General features: G+C 46.5%; 1 protein-coding gene across 2 annotated transcripts in view; it reads right to left on the bottom strand.

The window, feature by feature from the left end:
• The window catches only part of MTBP (MDM2 binding protein), a 701,292-nt gene that overhangs the window by 466,127 nt on the left and 214,415 nt on the right, over positions 1–20,750 (bottom strand). The window lies entirely within an intron of this gene.

Raw genomic sequence — 20,750 nt, 5'->3', positions numbered from 1 at the left:
CTCACAGGAAATCTATTCTGTTTTCCTTAGTCTGTTTACCTAATTTGGCCACCAGTAATTTGTTAGCCTTGTTTCCTTTTGTATAAAAAAATTGCTTGGTGCGCATCATACCATAGGCCGCCCTTCTCATGTGGTGTGCTTCGAGCGCTTTTTTTGCCGTCCTCAGGTCTCTTAGTGAGCGCCGGGAGGGTTTTTCCCTGTGTGCTTCTTCAAGTCTAAGGGCTTCCCCTTCTAACTGCTCCCGCAGTAATCTCCTAGCTCTCCCTTGCTGTGCCGCTTGTTCTATTAAATGGCCCCCGAGTACCGCTTTGCTTGCATCCCAAATCGTGCCCCAGTTCACATCACCCGTGTCATTCTCACTGTAATATTGTTCCATGGTTTTTCTAATGTGGGCGCAGACTGTTGGGTCATCTAGCAGGAAGTCATTAAGCCTCCAGGGGGGTTTCATGGGAGGGATAGTTCTGAGAGGGGTTATGGACAATGACACCGGGGAATGGTCCGCTAGTGCTTCTGGGAGTATGTCCACTTCCAAAACATTTTGGATCAGGGAGTCCGATATAAAAACATGTCTAGGCTTGAGAATCCCCCATGAACTGCCGAGAAATATATGTAATTCCTTTCTTCTTGGTGGCAGTATCTCCACACCTCAATCAGGGAATCATCCTTCAACAGTGAGGTGAGAGCCTTGAAGATGTTCCCTTCATTTGCTGTTGGCGGTAATGTCTTATCAACCAAGGGGTTGATCATTGCATTAAAATCCCCTCCTAGTATCACTTCCCCCTCTGCATGGTCAAATAGGGCTTTTGACAACTTCATAAAGAACTGATTTTGGTTAGTGTTTGGGCATAGATGGAGACCAGTGTAACTCTACGGCCATCTAGTGCGGCGTTGATCAGCAAAAACCTTCCCTCATCTCGGACCACTCCCTGGGTCTTAAAGGAAATCCCCTAGTGCACCAGGATGGCAACCCCTTGTTTCTTCAGCCCGCTTGATGCAAAGAATTTGGTGGGATAGAGCCTGTCGTTTAGGTGGAATTCATCAGCCGGTTGTAAATGGGTCTCTTGGAGAAACACAAATGATGTGGCTAGGGACTTCAGTCTATGGAGGAGTGCTTTGCGTTTCAGGGGGGAGTTCAAGCCTTGCACATTGAGCAAGATGAATTTATAACTAGGGGTTGCCATGGTACGGTCGCTCAGGTTTTGGCCTTAAACTGGCTCTCCTAGCCAAGTCAGGAGTGGGATAACTTTTTAGATCGAACATTACGGTGCAACCGGAGTGGGGACTGCGGTGAGTCAAAACATAATTTCCCCCTGCTAGCTTCATGGTGGGGATATACACAAAAAAACTCAAACAAAAAATTATAATAGAAACTGATGATACCATCTAAGCAAGCTACTTTCATCAAAAATTGGATTCTTTGTCCCCAAGGTAATTTAAACCAAATACAAAATATGTCGGGGGGCCAACCATTCCGGCGCCCAAGTCAACTTATTAAACAGAATTTTCAATGCCCGAAGTCGAGCTAAACATGGATTCAAGGGGCGCAAGGGAGTGTCAAAACTTTTCCTGAGTTTTCGTTGGGGTGGATTAGACCCTCACTGCTGCCTTGGTGTAGGCTGTACGTGGAGCGTTCTTCGGCACAGTTCAGGCGTAAAGAAAGAGGCATCTGATGCTGTCCAGGATCCCCCAACCCGTCAAGAAAATCTCCATCCCTGGGCGACAGTGGCAGCCAAACGGAGGTCCCAAAGGTGGGCATTTCTCCTCGGTGAAAATTGAACCTCCTGCCCTCGAACCGCTCAGGTCCCTGTCCAGTTCGCTCCCTCTGATGATGCTGGGGGTGAGGCCTCTTCTGGGGCTTTGGTTGCTTTTCCTGGATCAGGTTCGTGGCGTGGGATTGTTGTTGTGAGCCGCGGTCGACGTCGGGACCTCCCACGCTCAGCTTTTGGCAGCGGGCGTAAGGCAGAGCCAATCTCCTCTTGGGATCGTGGGTCAGGGTCCACATCAGGTGTCTCACACATCAGGCTTTTTGCTTCTTCCCCCGAGGAGATTGTGTGGTGTTGGTTATGAAGTTCGAACATCAGTTTACAGGGGAATCCCCAGCGATAATGGATCTTTCGGGCCCTCAACCAGGACATCACCCTCTGCAGTCGCCGTCTACGCGCCAAAGTGAGGGGCCAGGTCCTGAAACAGTTGGATCTTTGTGCCATGGAAACGTATTGAGTCTGAGTCCCTGGCTGCAGCCATGATATCCTCCCTCTGGCGTTAAAAGTGCACCCCGGTGAACAGGTCTGGGAGTAGATTTTTCTTCATCTGGGCAGAGGAGTACACACGATGGGTTCTATCTAGCTTTAGGTCTTCGTTCGGTGGTAGTTCCAGGAGGGCCCTAAACAACGTCTCTACGTAGTCTGCCAGGTCTTTGTCTGGAACCTTTCGAGGGACCCTACGGAGGTGCAGGTTGTTTCGTCTTGATCTATTTTCCACATCCGCCTGTTTTGCCCAAATGTCCTCGAGGTGCTCCTCGATGGCCTTTACTCTTTCCGCCAGGGCTTCGCTGTCGTGAGATTGCACATAGGTTACATTCTCCAGGTCGTTAATCCTAGATTCCAGTCCCCCAAGGTGGGATGTGAGGTCTGCAAGTGACTGGGCCAGGGAGTCCTTGGAAGACTTGATTTCCCTTTTAAATTTCCTGGGTGATGTCTTGTTTAAAAGGACTTGAGCATTCCCTCCAGATCCTCCCTGGACATAGCCATGTTAGCAGTCAGCTTCGGGGTTGGAGCCGGGTGAACTTCAGCCGTGATAGTAGTTGTTAGGGGTGGATCCCCGGGCTGTGGCGTTAGATAGGCTTGAATGCTGTGTTTTCTTTTTAGCCGCTGTTTTGGGCATCCCTTGGCAGGACTGCCGGTGTCGCCTACTTGGCTTCCCAGGGCAAGCAGAGGCTCCTGAGGGGAGAGGCATGCAGGGGCTTAGAGCATGTGCTTTATTGTTCATATGAGCAGTAAATAATGCAAGAGGACTCAATTATATTGTGTTGGACCCATTCCCAGCCGTTGGGATCACCCTTTAAGACTATCTTCCTGACAATGAGGCTCCTCACAGTCACAAACCCCAGTCTCCGCTCTGTCCCCCGAGGCACCCACACTCACCAGGGCTTTATTTATGTGTGGTCCTCCGGTCCTCTTTTCACCTTCGGGGTGTCTCCCCTCTTTGTTGCCAGGCTCCCACGGGGGCATTGTGTATCTTCCTGATCTCTCTGCAGATTTCGAGTTGCAGGGGGGGAACCCTCGGAACTCCCAGCCACAGCCCACTGCCACCAGGGTCTGGCGCCACGTAGTGATCGGTGCTGGTGAGGCGGTAGAGACTCCTTCTCTCTTCTTCCCATCTGGCGTGTCCCGGTGCCTCTCTGCTCTTCGTCCTGCGGGAGGAGTGGGGAACCCTCCAAGCACGGCCCGTTGCCACCCGCGCCGCCCCGAGCGGAGCTCCCAAGGGCAGGCAGGGCAGGCACTGCGCTGCTATTAGAGCCGGAGAGGCAGTGGAACTCACTTTCCCTCTGGCGTTGATTTCAGCCGGGGAATCCGCCAGCTGTTGGGCATACGGCCTGCATGTCTGGCGTGCTGGCGTGTCCCGGTGTCTCTCCGGATCTTCCCACGGTCTGCCCGCTCTTCGTCCTGCGGGGGGGGGGGGAGGAGAACCCTCCGAGCACGGCCCGGTGCCGCCCTCGCCGCCCTAAGCGGAGCTCCCAAGGGCAGGCACCGCGCTGCTGCTGGGGCCGGAGGGGCAGTGGTACCTCACTTTCCCTCCGGCGTTCTTTTCAGTTCAGCCGGGGGAGGGGTCCAGTAGCTTTTGGGTATGTGGCCTGCATTCCAGTGTGGTCTGGTGTGTCCCGGTTTTTCTCAGGGTTCACCCACGGGCAGCCCGCTCTTCGTCCTGCGGAAGGGGGGGGAACCCCTCCAACTACGTTCTGCCGCCACCCGCGCTGCCGTGAGCGGAGCTCCCAAGGGCAGGCAGGGCATGCACCGCGCTGATGCTGGGGCCGTAAGGGGAGTGGAGACTTACTCTCTCTCCGGCATTGTTCTTAAGGCAGCCGGGGGGGGCTTCCAGCCCAAGGCATGCAGCTTGGCCGAACTCGTCCTCGCTCCTCCTTCTCACCGGGGGCTCTCCCGCTGCAGGCTCGCTTCTCTCATGCCAGTCCCACCGTTCTTGAGGGGCTCTCTTTCATCGGCATGCCTGATCCTCTATCGCTGTTCCTCGTTGCCGCCAAGGGCAGCCGTGAGGGTCCCTGCCCTGGCACGGCCCGATCAGGGGTTCCTCTTCTTAGAGACAGCCCGGGATGGCGTGCACCGCCATTTTGGATTTTCTTGCTGGTAGATACCGCCTCTTGAGAAGTGCTCCAAATGAAGGGCTTTAAGCTTCAAATCCCGTCAAAAGCCTCAGCAGCATTTCGTTTTCATTCCGGATGCCAGTAGGGCGAAAATACTTCCTTTAGACAGGGGAAATTTAATGACTTGGGCACTACGGAGCGGAGCTCAGGGGAAGCACGTCCTCATGGTGTGCTGCCTAGCCACGCCCCCGGGCTCAGTCTTTGCCAACATTTTAAACATAACTCCACACCTTCCTTTCCCCACCCTTGGCCACCTCTCCGTGTACCAGATTTTCATTACCCCATTCTCATGCCATCCCATCCCTAACTCGCCATCTCCCTCAACTTGATGACGTCCGCCCTTCCCTCCCTCATCTTCCCCAACCGGATGATGTGTCCCCATAACACTAGTGGAAATCTCCTGGGGGCAGGGGTGTTGCAAACAGCAAAGACATGCATATGACGGGCGAGTGGCACAGACCTGGCGCCGCTCAAACATTAGCTCTGTGTACTATTACTTGATGCAATATACATAAAAGTTCAGCTGAGGATTTCCAACTCAATCTCCCGGATCATCCAGCGCACCACCTTCTCCTGGGATAGGGCTGCTGTTCCTGCGCTCCTTCGGCGGGGGTGGGATTTATGCCTCCACATAAGCAATGGTGTCCGACTGACTTTCAAAAAAGTGTGTACGATCTCCATGTTGTATTCGCAGATTGGGTGGAAACGTAAGAGCATATGAAACATGTCTTGCCCTAAGCAGCTTATCGGGTCATATGATCTTCCCTGTACCTGGACCCGGTGGTGAAGTCTGGATAAATATGGACGTTGTTTGCCTAGTAGCAAAGTGTGCCCTGATCCCTGGATAGATTCAAAATGAAGTCTCCATTTCTATGATTGAGCAATTTTGCAATGATTGTGCATGGAGGGGCCCCTGGCTTAGGCATCGGAGCAAGATCTTGGTGCGCTCGTTCAACCAGGAAGTGCAGGGACAACTTAGCTGCTCCAAATAGGATCTTTAGTAGGTTTTCCATGAACTGCTCCATAGGCCCCTTACTTGCTGCCTCGGGCACATTATTACGTCATGAATGCAACTATAGGTTGTTGCATTTGCCCCAGATCTTTGCCAATTCCAGCTGTAGGGTTGTTACAGCACGATCATGCTGGTCGACCCTGTCCTCCACCTCTGTGATCCTGGTTTCAGCCCTAATACAGCCGTTTTCGTTTTCAGATTTCAGCAAGTCCATAGTCATCACTATATCGTTCAGTTTGACATTGACATACAAAGCCATTCTGCATAGCTGCCATCAGCTGGTCTTCATGGGTGTCGACAGGCATCTCGCTTGGGCCATCACTCTGGCCTGGGGGTCCTCGCTGGGTTGTTGCTGATGGAATTAATGGGGCCTTGTTTCTTCCCTGTGCTTTTCACCGTGCTGTTTCTCGGCGTTGGGACTCTCCATGTACTGTCCCCGGATCATAAGCCAAGCGTTGGGCCCAATTCAACCCCAAACCACCCCCGTACTCCAGGGCGTACCACAGGTTTCGAAAGCTAAAAGCCCCCTTTCAATCGATTCAGATTATCAGCCAACAATGAGCGCTACAGGGCCAGGCACTCGGGCACACGCCAGGTTCCCAGCAATTCAGCACTGTAGTCCAAGGATGTGTTTCTTTGGTGGTTTTGCATGTTTCAGTCAGCCTCCAACAGCCTACACCAAATCTCAGGTCTTGGTCCCAGAAGCTGATCACCGGTACTTCCCAGGGATGAGAAGTTCAGAGCACTGAGCAGTGTCCTACCCAGAGGGTCAATGATATAGCTCCAATCAGGCCACCAGCATCTGTCTGCCTCAACCTCCACTTGGCTGTATTAGCCCTGTTGAATACAATTGTCTGGTGTAGGAGCTTATGTTGTATAATAGCACGGGCACCCACCTGCTCTTTTTTTTGTTGAAAATTTTATTGTGATTTACAATATTAACATTGCAAAAAATAACATTGAGAATTACAATTCAAAAATATGTGAGCTCTTCAATTTATTTACATTTACTCCCCCACCACCCACCCCAGGATTCACATCTCAATTCTTTGGATCAGTACAGTCTCAGAAATGTACCCCAAATCTTCTCAAATAAAACCATTTTCTTATCCCTCCGATACAACTCTCTTTCCATTTCTGCCAAATTATGCATTTCAGTATACCACATTTCAATAGTCACTGGTTCAACTGACTTCCATCCTCTTAGAATACATTTTTTTCCTATCATTGCACCTCTAAAAAACCATTTCTTTTGTAGTTAAACCTTCCAATATATCATCACTTCCCAGAATTACTGTCACAAAATCGAGAGCAAGCCTTTCATTGAGAACTTTTTCACAAATGTTATCATAATTGAACCAGAGTCCCTTCACTTTTGCACAATCCCAAAACATGTGTTCCAGTGTGCCGATGTCGTGTATACAAGCCCAGCACTCCAAACGGTCACTCAGCCCCCTTTTTCCAACTTCTCTGGGTTCCAATAAACCCTATTCTTTATTTGGCGGGATCTTTCAGTCAAGCCCAGTGAACAAAGTTTCACATTCACACACATTTGATCAATGATCTTCAGTAATGTCCTTTCCAAACCTCCTACTCCATTCCTCTCGTAATGTATCATTACCTTTATATTTGGCTACAATCAGTCCATATATATGCTAACCAAGCCACACACCAACATTTTTTTGTTGGTTTAAAAATATCAACGTTAAGACTCATTTCCAGGTTGACCTTATTGTATATAGATTGTATTTCCTTCGCAGTCATTCATCTACCATCCATGAAAAGGTCTGCGATCCACTGCATACCAGCTAGGAACCACTCAGACCAGAACAAAGCCTTACCCTCAAACTTAATGCTCGGGTTCAGCCAGACAGAGGCACTAGGATCTTTCAATGCATCAAATCACATACAGTCATTTAGTTTTTTCCAAGAAATCCGTAAACCCTTAGTTATTGGATCATTTATATCACAAGTTCTGGGGACCATCGTTAGTAAAGCCCTTGGTGTAAGAGGACCCTTGTGACTTGTTTCAGCAAACGCCCATTCGTCTGCATCAGGTTTTATGAAATCAACTATGGTTTGCGATATAAATGCCAAATGATATGCTCTAAAATTTGGCACCCTTAATCCCCCCCGCACCCCTAGCTAAGAGCAATTGAGATTTAAATGTACTTAGTTTCAATCTAGCAGGTTTTTGGTCCCACAGGTAATTTTGAATGAGCCAATCTAACTCTAGCCGATACGTCTTATCAATGTCTGGAGGGATCATACTTAGCATGTAGTTTATTCTCGGTGTCGAGACCATTTTTAACGCATTAACCTTAACCAAAACTGATAGATGTAGCAATTTCCATCTCTCTAAATCCATTTTGAATGCCTTACAAACCATATTCATATTCTCTTTTATGAAGTCAACAATTGGCAAAATCCATACTCCAAAACATAACAGTTTATCTTCACACAGTCTAAAACCCAGTACTGTTCTGAAGCTTTTGTCACATAGAGGCACTAATGGAAGACCTCCGATTTCGCCCATTTATTTTATAACCTGAGCATCGGTTAAAGGCTGTCAATATATCCATAAGTACAGGTAGTGAATGATTAAGGTTCTTCAGAACCAACACGTCGTCAGCATACAGACACATTTTTTGTATAAGACCCCAGCAATTAATGCCCTGTAGACCTTCTTCCGCTCTCAATGCTATTGCTAGTGGTTCTATCCCAATGACAAATAATGGGGACAATGGACATCCTTGTCTGGTACCACGCTTTAATACAAAAGATCCTGATCTTTGCCCATTGGTGTTCACGTCAGCAGTTGGATTGCAATAGAGCAGTTTTACCCAAGATCTAAATTGGGATCCAAACCCAATTTTTTCAAGGACCATAAAGAAGAATTGCCAATTTACTCAGTCGAAGGTCTTTTTGGCATCTAAAGATAGGAACGCAGAATTTTCTGAAGAATCTGTTGCCACTGATATGGTACGTAAGAGTTTCCTAATATTGCTGGAAGCTCTTCTTTCCTTTAGAAAACCCAACTGGTCTTGATCTATTAACTTTGGCAAAAGATTTTTCAGCCTTTGCTGTAATAACTTAGCCAATATTTTGGTGTCAACATTAATTAAACTAATAGGTCTGTAACTAGAGGCAAATGTTTCATCTTTATCTTTTTTCAAGAGCACCAAAATCATTGCATGTCTTGTTGTTGCAGGAAGCAACCCTCTATTTTTTGAAGTTATGAACATATATACGAACGTAAGAGAGTCAGTGATGAATTGAGCAGCTATTTGTAGAATTCCACTCAAGACCATCCGGTCAAGGTGATCTTCCAGAATTCAGCTTCGCAATTGCTCTTTTAACCTCATCTAACATTATATTTCCTTCTAGAATATTTGACTCTTCATCTGTAATCTTCGGAAGTTGTAATCCCTCTAGGAATTTTCCTCCGGACTCACCAATGTTTTGTTCATCCTGGTAAAGTTCTGTGTAGAAAGTCTTGAACACCTTTTTCATTTCTTTTGGCTTGAAAGCGATTTGCCCATCCGTCCCTCTGATTGAAGAAATTGTGGTTCCGACTCTCTTCTTCTCAGTCTGTAGGCTAACCATCTATCACACTTCTCTCCTGACTCAAAATAGGTACATTTTTGTTGAAAGCATTTTCCATCCACCCGATCTGAAAGCACTGCTTTCAACTCCTTCAGTTTATTCAGTTCAGGAATCAAACCCACATCTAATGGATTAACCATCAGATTCCTAGAAATGTCTTTAATCCTCGACTCTAATTCTAGATTTTTGTTAAATTCCTTTTTCAAACCGCTAGCCAGACTGATGAACATGCCGCATAATGTACATTTAAAGACTTCCAAACAATATCCGGCCTAACTTCACCTGTGCAGTTTTATTGGATGAAATAATCAATATTTGTTGCGATTCTGTCCTTTTTTTTAATTGCAAAGTCTAGTTTTAGATCCATCACGACATGGGCATGATCAGTCAGCACTATGTTTCCAATTCTCGTTTGCACATAGTTTTCTGATATTCTCCCAGCCGTCAGCAACATGTCTAACCTGGAGTATGCTCCATGTGCACGGGAATAAAAGCTATATTCCCTGACCGATGGATTTTCTATCCTCTAGCCATCTATCAAATTATGTTCTGCCAATAGTTCTTTCAGTGCTTTTGATTGCATATCAATCTTTCTGCTTTGTCACAAAATACTCCTATCAAATCCTAGATCTAGAACTGTATTAAAGTCCCCATCAAGAATCACATTCCTTGACCCTAGATTTTGTATGATCTGGGCTAATTTCCTAAAAAAGGTACCGTCATCTATCGGTGGTGCTTATATATTACAAAAAACAACATCTGTGCCCTGCATATTGACTAACAATGCAACGATTCTACCCTCACCTTTGTAAATATTTCCTTCAGTACTTTGATAGGGGCATTCTTTCTAATTAAAATTGCCACCCCCCTTGATCTTGAATTAAATGAAGACGCATATATGCTCCCGATCTAACCTTTCCTCAGATCATCCAACTCTTTTTTTTTTAAGAAGGTGCGTCTCCTGAACAAAACACACATCCCCCTGCAGATCATTCAAATACGTCATGATTTTTTTTACTTTTTTTGACATTGTTTAAGCCATTAACATTCCATGTCACCATTTGTAAACCATCACCTGTCTTTAAAACTTATTTTGTCACACAATTCTATGATGGAACTGTTATCATCAACTGTTACTCGACCCTCCAAGTAAAATGTGAACCCCACCCCCCACTCTGAAGTGGGTGCAAAACACAAAGCACAAATTAAGAAACAAACTTGTATAACACATTCTAAACTATCCAGCGTCCTGGACACCTCCCCTAAATTATTTAAACTCAAATTAAATTATTAAATTATGAACATACAAAAAAAAAAATATACCAACAACCCATTCTTCCCTCAACCTGTCCCGTTAAACCAATGCCATACCTCTCTGAATCCAGCTAATATTTGAACATTCTAAAAAATCCCATGCAATATCAAAAGTACTCCTCTGCTAGTTTAAATGGGTATACCCCAGTTACACACATATCCACGTTAATATCAATAATATTCCTCCGAACCAAGTATAATCATACAACCATATTCGTATTCAGGTGATATGTATATTCGACATCAAGTTCTAGCCATTTACTTGGCCCACCCATCCCTTGTGAAGCCCTGTGAAATATTCTACAATGTTCTGACCCCATTACCAGCATTCTGTATTAATTGATTGTATTTAGACAACTCATTACATGCTCCCAATGTTAAAAGTTCCATGTTATGATCATGCTTTCTCCTTTAGATTAAGAAATCACGTATTCTAAAACTCCTAACTTTGGCTATCAAAACATGCATATTACTTATAGCTACACAATAACCACCTTCTATGCATCACCTTCACATTTATATTATTTAACCTGTCTGAAATGACGCTCAATAAGCGGAAAAACAAGTTAAGATATGTTACTATCTATTTGAGTCAATTTGCACGTTCAGCTGGTTATCAACAATTGGAGATCCGGGTTTTTAAAACTAGAGTGGAATAGAGATAGCATTATGACTAAACTATAACCCCCCCGATCACCCACCTTCATTGCCCGAACCTATTTAAATAATAGATATTGCCCAGGGGTGCCTGCAATAAATTGGTTAAATGGGAGATTGGACATAGCAGCCACACATATCATAGGTTCCAAACTGGCTGCTACTAACATGCAGCAAAACTGAAGTCAGTACCTCCTTACTACCCACGTTCCATTAGTCTGACAAGCTGTCACCTCGCACCCTTTCACACCAGCTTGCGTTGATTGGTATAGTCCCGCCGACCGTCATCAGCCCTTCCAACCCAATGAACACTCGAGGGCTGAATCCCGATCCTGGATTACATATGGACGCTTGTTTGAGAGAACATAGTAGAATAAGCTTCCCGAAATCACATTTCCAATATATATTCAAACCATCACAACCGAGTTGTTTGAAGTACTTGCCCATAGTCTACCCGAATTCTCCATCCAAGTCTGCCATTCAGTCCCCGACCTAAATCAGCTGATCATACGTAATAACTGATGTGCAAGGTTCTTTACTCTAACGTGCCGTATTATTGATGAAGAAAGCCGCTGATAAACGTTAAACTGTATATTACAATGTAGCGCCATTTTCTTTGCACAAAACCAGTTAAAATATATAATCGTAACATAAGGTCAAGAAACATATCAAAGGAGGTGGTATTGGCACAGATTCCGATAACCCATTGCATTCGAGTCATTTTCCAAACATCCAACCATCTAAGTTGAATTAAATATCGTACCTCAAGGTTCAAAAACATTAAAAGAGAGGGCATTGGCACAGGTTGCATTATTCCATAGTAGTTGAGCTATTTTTCAAAGCACCCAGCCATTTCATTGCTTCATTGGGGTCAAAAGTACTTTTCTCTCCATCATGAAATGCCAATGTCAGCAGGCTGATCCTGTTTAAGAAAGCCTTCACACCTAGTTGCTAAGTCCTTACGACCTTTAAAAAAATACTCTGACTTCCAAAACCTCTTTTGGGTAAACTGGGTAAATAAAATGTGATTACTTCTCTGTAGTGGATGACTTCTTTACTCCTTGCGTCCCTCAAAATATCCTCCTTGGTTCTGGTATTCATGAAGGAGACCAGGATCTGTCTTGCTTTAGGACTTCCTTTCCTACCAACTCTGTAGACATTATGTAGCTCTGCTAGAGTAATGTATTCACATTTGAAGGACATCTTCATAATTTCAATCACCATTTGAACCAAATTGTCGTCCCCCTTTTCATCCAGTACCACAATTTGCAAGTTTTTACTTCTGATTTTTAGGTCCAAATCAATGGTTTTTGCTCTCCCCTTATGGAAATCATCTTTCAGGTTTGGGTATGCCCCGAATCTGCCAGAAATTTCCGATGACAGAGGCAGTACCAGTTTCCAAGACTGAAACACAGTTGTCTATCTGGACAACTTTCAAAGATAATTCCTCCATGGAAGCCTTCACTTCTCCCACATCCTGGGCCACTTCCCCCCAGATCCTGCGCTACTTTCAGAAGCAGGGAGTACATGTCGTGAGGACAAGGGACTTCTGCCATCTCTGTGACTGACTTGGGTTTCTTAGACGCTGGGTTGTCAACGATTTCAATCTTCTTTTTTGAGTTCATTAGCTTTCATCATCTATATAAAGGAGAGGGCCAGGAGCTGCAGGATTAGGCTGCTGCCTCTGCTGCCTGCATTCCGGAATCCCCCCCACCTGCTCTTCTTGCCTTCATGGATCGCTGTATTCTGTGGGATGGTGCCTTCAAGGAGGATAATGTTGACCCCACGATCCCCTGTAGTGTCCAAGTAGGTTGGCACATCTGTCGATCGCAGGTCGGATCATATTAGTTTCACCGTTGTAACAGTGTCTGTAGCCTGTGGTCACCCAGTGGAAGAGTGGGAGTCCCTTTGTTCCGGATCCTATATCGTTTCCCTGCAATATGTCCTGGAAGCACCTCGCCCCACTCACCTCCACCAGTAGGCCCTGCCACTTAGCAGGATCAGCTCACTTTGCCTATTAACACACCTGTCCTTTGGCTTGTTTCGCCAGCCTGCCTCTGGAGCTCGGAGTGCATCCAGGGCCTAGGATCGCAGCCGGGATGATGCGTTACTGTACCACTAAAGGCCACCAGGTGACATCAGAGATTGGAGGGGGTGGGACTCAGGCTGCCATAGATGTGATTTGCCGCCCCGGTTGTGCGTGTCCCTCTCGCTGCTTTCACACTGAAGGCCCCTCCAGCTGCCGGGGACAGCACCACGGCAGAAAAAGCAAAAGGCTGCAGGGTTTTTCAGCTCCTCACCCATTCGGGCAGACATTGCAGCGTGTTAGGTTACCTGTTACTCTGAATCCCGCAGAGACGTCCGCTGGGCTGTGCCTCCCCATCACAACGCCTCCCGTTTAACAGCTCCGACTTCCTCCGTCGCACATCGGATCGGAAATATTTTTGGTCAGCATTTACTCCACACATTCTGCTTCTGTAATATCTGCATTAAGCATCAAAAGCCGGTCCACAGAAGGATATGAATTGATTAAGGATGTTGCCGAGTGCGGCGCTCAGACTCGGGCCACCATTTCTTCTTGCTGCTCAGCACCCCAACAGTGAAGATTTCCGTCACTTCCACCATTGTTAGATGGAGCAACAAGCCCTTTAGTGGTAATTCATATATACATGGAAAGTGCAGTATGGAAAGGGGTTGGCAGGTGGGGGTTTGTCTGAAGAGGATGGAAATGGAGAGAGAACAGTGTTACTGAGATAAGTTAGATTTTACCTCATCTGCACAGGTTGAACATAAAACAAAGCACAAGCAAGAAGAAGAAAATCGTCCTTCCAAAAGACAGCAAAGTTTACAAAGGCCTTTCTTAGAAGGCACTCTTACAGTCATGTTTGCTTCTGAACAGTGACTTCCAGAGCTATTCCATCAATGCTTCACCAACTCTGTCATAGGAACAGTTAGGGATTTGTATGGCTACACCTGTGCAGTTCGCCAACAACACGATCTTCAGAGGATGGATAAGACAGCAGGAATTACTTCTTTGAAGAACAGCATTTACTTTTGGCATTGAAACAATAGTGTCTTGGCAAACCATTTTATGTTTGAGATAGTTTGTGTCTTTACAGGCAGAGTATGCTGCGGCAGGGCCCTTGTCTCTCCTAAAGGTTAAAGAAACGCACAACTTAACCAGGATGAGAGTTAAACCATTTCAGATGTGTAAAGTTAGGCATTTCACAAGTACTTGCTGCCACTTCATCTACGACATCCTGTATGAGGGATGAAGGCTCCCATTTTAAACATGCACGAGTGTGAAAGTCAGTGCCGTTGTCTTTAGGAAGGCATGTGCCGCTTTTACTTTAGGATCAGCTTGTTCCGTGTAAGAGCACCTCATGCAGACTGATACGAAACAGCAAACGGACTGAAATGGTTCAGCATGGTGCTACCCTCTGACAGGACTCGTCAAGAACCACAAACCACCTTTGCCGATTAAATGGCTCACTATATACAAGGAGTAGCGAAACGCGTCATCTGTGGAGCGCCTTTGTCAAGCGGGGCGTGGGATGGAGGTTTTTTGAATGAAATTGTTTTTAAATTATTTTTTGATAAATAAAGCTCAACATTTTTTACTCCATTTGGATCCTGGTGCAGTCTGTGGTTTTGAGCTGGGAGCCTGCATTCGGTGCGGCTCAATATCACTGCGGCTCAATATCACTCCGTGCGTCGGAGTGAAAGATATATATACATACACACATATATATATATATATATATATAATACATTACTCACCGTAATTGTATTTCTGATGCTTGTATCTGCTTAGATTCACATGCTGTGCATGGGCCGACATCTAGTGGAAGCTGCAGAGTATTACAGTTTGTTTTTCGAAACTCGAAAATGGGCGTCGACACAGGGCGTGCCAGTAATACTATCCCTAGTGTGACGTCCACTGTACCCATGATCCCTCACGCGTCTAGGACCCTCAGATTATATTTTTTCTGACATGAGGAGTAGCGCGAGTACAGATTATCCAAGCAGATAGATAGAAAGATAAGACTACAAGCATCCATGCGCCTTCTCTCAGAGGGGAGGAAGGGCGGGTCACATGTGAATCTAAGCAGATACAAGCATCAGAAATATGATTGCACAGCATGTGATATAAGCAGATTCCACAAGCCTCAGAAGGGACACATTACTCACTGTATAGATTAGCGAGCAGTGTTAGAAGGAGGTGGGATGTGAGAAGGGTCATGAGCAAATAAATGTCTTAGAACCGCTTGTACCACTTCAGTATCTGTCTTGGAATGGGTGTCAATGCAGTAGTGCTGAGTAAAAGTGTGAATAGAGCTCCAGGTAGCTGCTTTGCAAATGGTGTCAAGGGGCACATTTGCAATAAAAGCCAGAGTGGCCCCAATGCCTCTTGTAGAGTGGGCTCTTGGCGTGAAAGGCAGAGTTTTTCCAGAAAGAGTAACACAGCTGGATACAGTTTATAATCCACTTAGAGATGGCTTTAGAGACGCGATCTCCCTCTTTGCCTGAAGCTACGGAGACTAACAGTTGGTCTGTTTTCCTTAGGGTTCTGGTTTTGTGCACATAGTATAGGACCGCCCTACGCACATCTAGGGTGTGTAGTTTCACCTCATCTGAGCTTTGTGGGTCCTGGAAGAAAGCCGGAAGCTCGATGGAATGGTTCACGTGGAACTTAGGGTGTGTTTGTAAAACCAGTTTATCTTTATGGACAGTAAAGAAAGGATCCTGCACTGACAGAGCCTGAATTTCACTGACTCTTCTTATAGACGCAATGGCTACCAAGAAGGCAGTTTTATATGTCAGGTATTTGAGACTGCTCTTATGCATGGGCTCGAAGGGAGGGCCCATGAGTTTAGCAAGCACCACATTAAGGTCCCACCCTGGTGGTGGATTAGAAATTGGAGGGTGAAGTCTCTTTACTCCTTCCATGAAGGCTTTAACCACTGGTACTTTCCACCACAATACTTTGTTATGCGATGTGGTGTAAGCTGACAGAGCTGCCAGGTGTACCTTCAGTGAATTAAATACCAACCCTGCGCCCAGCAGGTGGAGCATGTAGGTGACTATAGTGGAAGGAGTGCAATCAACTGGGTTGATTTGCTTATTTTGGCACCAGATAACAAATATTTTCCATTTGTCAAAGTAGCAATACCTCGTGTTTGGCTTCCTAGATTCTTTTAGGATGTCCATACATCTCTGAGGTAAATTGAGAGGTCCAAACTCTATGACCTCAGGAGCCATGCTGCCAGGTTCATTGAGTTGGGTTGAGGATGTACTGTCTGACCTTGGTGCTGGGACAGTAGGTTGTACTAGCACAGGAGCTTGATGGGTTTGCACACCGCTAGTCTGCGTAAGTGTGGGAACCACGGTTGCCTCGCCCACATGGGAGCAACTAGGACGAGCGTCATCGATTCCCTTTCCATCTTGTTGACCACCTTCCTGATGAGGGGGGTTGGTGGAAAAGCGTACGCAAACATCCCTGACCAGTTCATCCACAGGGCGTTCCCCTGGGAGTCTGGTTGGGGGAACCTGGATGCAAATCCTGGGCACTGTCTGTTTTTGCTTGTGGCAAATAGGTCTATAGTGGGGAAACCCCACTGAGAGAAGAGATCTTCTACGGTTTCTCTGTGTAGACACCATTCGTGTTTTTGTGGGAGGGGATCCCTGCTCAAAGCGTCCGCCAGAGAACTGAGATCCCCTGGAAAATGTTGAGATGACAGGTAGATGTTCCGTCTGAGTGCCCATATCCAAATTTTCTGGGCAGGCTTGGACAGATTTGGCGACAAGTCCCTCCTTGCTTGTTCAGGTAAAACATTGCTGTTGTGCTGTCCGTCAGGGTTTGCACTGACAGGTTTAACAGGTAGGGCTCAAACGCTTGAAGTGCTCTGAATACTGCCAGAAGCTCTAGCAGATTAATATGATTCCTGGCCACTGAGTGAGACCAGAGACTCTGAGCTGTGTGGTGGAGAAGGTGTGCTCCCCACCCTGACAGGGATGCGTCTGTTGCGACTACAGCCTGTATCTCGGGATCGTAAAAGGGTTTTCCCCTTTGACAGGTTTTCTCTTGTCCACCAGTGAAGACATTGTACAAGTGTTGGCGAAACGACCACTAGATCGTCCCACTGACCACTTGCCTGAGACCACTGTTTCGCCAACCATTCTTGCATGGGACGCAGGCGCGCGTGGGGGACCAGGTAAATACATGACGCCATCATGCCCAGCAAACGCATTGCTTTGCGCACCGTTATCTGGCGACCAGCCTGATATAGCGGAATTTACAGCATTAGATTCCTAATTCTTTCCTCTGATGGAAAGGCAAACCCTTCGTGTGTTTAGGACAGCTCCTAGGAACTGTTTGGAGGTGCTTGGCAACAGCCTTGACTTCTTCTCGTTTATGGAGAAACCCAATTCGAAGAGGAGGTCGATAGTTCTTTGAATGTTTGTTCTGCAAATCACCGGGGTCTCCCCCCGTGATGAGCCAGTCGTCCAGGTAAGGGTACACTGGGATCGCCTCCCTGCCACCGCCAGTACCTTTGTGAATACCCTTGGAGCCGAGGCTATACCGAAGGGCAGTACCTTGAACTGGTAGTGCTGACTGTCCACCTTGAAGCGCAAGAATCTTCTGTGCGTTGGGAACATGGAAATATGAAAATAGGTACCTTTCATGTCCAATGTTGCCATGTAATCCGCCTTTTTTAGGAGGGGATTACCTCTTGGAGAGTAGTCATGCGAAACTTTTGGGGCTTGACATACTTGATTGCAGGCCATAAGTCCAATACTGGGCGCATTGTCAAATCTTTTTTTGGCACAAGGAAGTAAATTGAATAAATACCCTTGTTTACCTGGTGTCCCGGGACAAGTTCTATCGGGTCCTTTGCTAGAAGATTGGCAATCTCTTTGAGGAGGATCTTCTGGTGGTCTAATGAATGTATCTTTTGACGTGGAGGGTGGTTTCGGGGACGCTCCAACAGTTCTATGCAGTATCCTGCGGACACTGTGTACAGCACCCATCTGTCTGATGTGATCCCTTCCCAAACTTGGGTGAAGTTGGAAATGCATCCCCCTACTGGGGATGAGTGAGAAGGGACCCTAAACTGAACGTCACTGTTTTGCTGGAGGCGTGCTGCCGCCTCTATTGGGGCTGCCTCTACCCTTACCACGTTCCCTCTTGTTACCCCTGCCATAACCCTGGGTAGACTGCTGGTGGTTGTTATTCCATGGTGTACCCTGCCCCTGGGAATAGTTGGAGCCTCTTTGTGAGTTTTGGCCGCGTGGGTGACGAAAATTGCCATTCCCTCTTTGATTAGGGGGTTTGTTGGTTAACTGGCCCAGGGATTTGAGAGTCTCGTATTCATCTTTTGCATTTATTAAGGCGTCCTCTACCGCCTTACCAAACAGTAGATCGGGCTCCACCGGTTTGTCGATTAAGGATGCTTGTGTCTCGGGTTTAAACCCAGATTTTCTTAACCAAGCATGTCTTTTGATAACAGTGCTCTCTGCTATCAGTCTGCCGGCGTTATCCGCGGCACCAAATGTCGCCTTAAGGATACAACCCGATACGGCTCTTCCCTCCGACGCAACCTGTGCCAACTGGCTTTTTAAATGTTCCGGGGCAGAGTCAATGAGTGCTGCAACTTCTTCCCACTGATGGCAGTTGTAACTCGTCAGCAGGTTGGTGCAGTTGGCAATCCTCGCCTGGTAGGTGGAAGTGGAGGCTACCTTCCTTCCCAACCCATAGATTTTCTTGCTCTCCTTTTCAGGGGGAGCTTCAGATGACGATAAGGGTGTTCCCGCCCTCTTTCGGGTATTAGTCACTCCCAGGGAGTCCGGTTTCAGTTGCCCCCTTATGTAGAGTGGGTCTGATTGGGCTGCCCTGAACATTTTTTCAATCCTGGGGTTTACCGCCCTGGTGAGGTTGGGACTGAGAAGGAAAGGGTCAATTCTCCTTTGTATTGATTTGAGAATAGGGATGGCCTGGGCAACAGGTCTCTTTTCTCCCACTAGTTCCTCGGCAAAGTCCCTCTCCTCCTGTGCTCCCTGCGTATCTATGCGGAAGTGTTCAGCCGCTCTAGATAAAACCTCATTTAAGAGAGGCTGGTTGTCAACAGGAGAGTCGGCAACCGGAGGTTCTTTCTCTACTAGGGAGTCTACTCTGTAGACTTCTGGGTCATCTTAGTCGTCATCTTGGGCCTCGTCATCCCCATAGTAATCCATTCCAGTATGGACGTCCATTGTGGCCAATTGTGGATCCTCGTTAAAAGATGGATCCTTACCATATTGAGAGTATGGCTGGACATGGAAAAGGTCAGAAGAACTACTTTGCGTTGGCACCTCAACTCGAGATTTTTTAACAGGGGGTTACGGGTCCTTGGCCCCAGAGGGGGTTGCCTTGTCAGGGGTACAGGCGAGGAGGTGCTGTGGATTTTTGTCATAGAAGTCGGGTTCATAGTCATAAAATAGAAAACAAAAAAGTCGAAAGTCAAAATACCGAAAAATTACGTTTTTTATTCGAAATGGGGGGGGGTTCCCCCCAACCGCCCCTTTTTTTAACTTTTTTTTTTGTTTTACACGCGAGCGGCAAAAAATAAATATAAATAAAAAAATAAAAAATGCGATTCTGTCGTCGAGATTTGGGGATAGTGCCTCTTTCCTTAGCGAGTGGAGGTCAGGGCACGGGAGTAGCCGTTGGCTAAGGCCAGAGAACTCCGTGGGATGCTTCCAACCAGTATGGCGGAAAAAAACAATGGGAGGGTCCTAGACGCGTGAGGGATCATGGGTACAGTGGACGTCACACTAGGGATAGTATTACTTGCACGCCCTGTGTCGACGCCCATTTTCGAGTTTCGAAAAACAAACTAATACTCTGCAGCTTCCACTAGATGTCGGCCTATGCACAGCATGTGATCTAAGCAGATACCACAAGCCTCAGAAACACACACACACACACACACACACCTTTTTTTAGAGCAGTCCAGAACTGATTGCCCATCCATCCCTGCAGCTACCCTTGTATCCATGAGATTTGATTTAACAGATCATGGGTTTCCACTCTGAATAAAATATGTACCCAAACAACATTACCAACTCGCACTACCCTTACTTACCTATCAACAATTCAGGTTGAGCATGTAAACCCTATACACTCCAATAAACCCCTACTTGACACCCATACCACTTCTTTCAAAGTCACACAACTCGGCCCCAAAATGAGTGGGGTGCACCACACAAGACCAGTTTAAATGAAAGTATCCAAAACGGGAGATAAGCTGAGGCAGCATGGATTAGAAACCAGGGTTGCTTAGCAATGGCAGAGGCCAGTCACTAAATACATAGCGGGAGAGGGCATCCTGGGGCACATGGCAGATAAAGACAACGTTGCTGTGAAATGTTATTTCAGATACAGTCATGACTGACCATTTGAAGTTCATTTGAAAAAAATAAAAACATTTGTGATGGTGGTGAGGAGAAGGGAGGCATGGCTTGGAGTGAGGCTGAGCATAGTACGAGTAGTAGGTGGCTACTTAATGGTGTGGGGCGGCTGCAGAACTTAAGGCACAAGCATGAATGGGAGACCAGATGAGACCACAGGGACTGATTGTCCATGTATGAAAACAGTAACCTCCAAGAACAGTGCTGGCAGGCAAATTGTGGGAGATTGACCCTTGGATTCAGAAGCTCATATCTTTTTTGTCAATGAGCAACCCTTGCATGGGCACGAGACGCTGATCAATGTAAAAACAATTGCTCATTGCTTGATGGTTA

The sequence above is a fragment of the Ambystoma mexicanum genome, chromosome 5q, assembly GCF_040938575.1.
Source record: "Ambystoma mexicanum isolate Mex_15411 chromosome 5q, UKY_AmexF1_1, whole genome shotgun sequence".
NCBI classification, from domain to species: domain Eukaryota; kingdom Metazoa; phylum Chordata; class Amphibia; order Caudata; family Ambystomatidae; genus Ambystoma; species Ambystoma mexicanum.
Note: the sequence above shows the minus strand (reverse complement) of the source record. Positions and strands in the feature narration are given on the sequence as shown.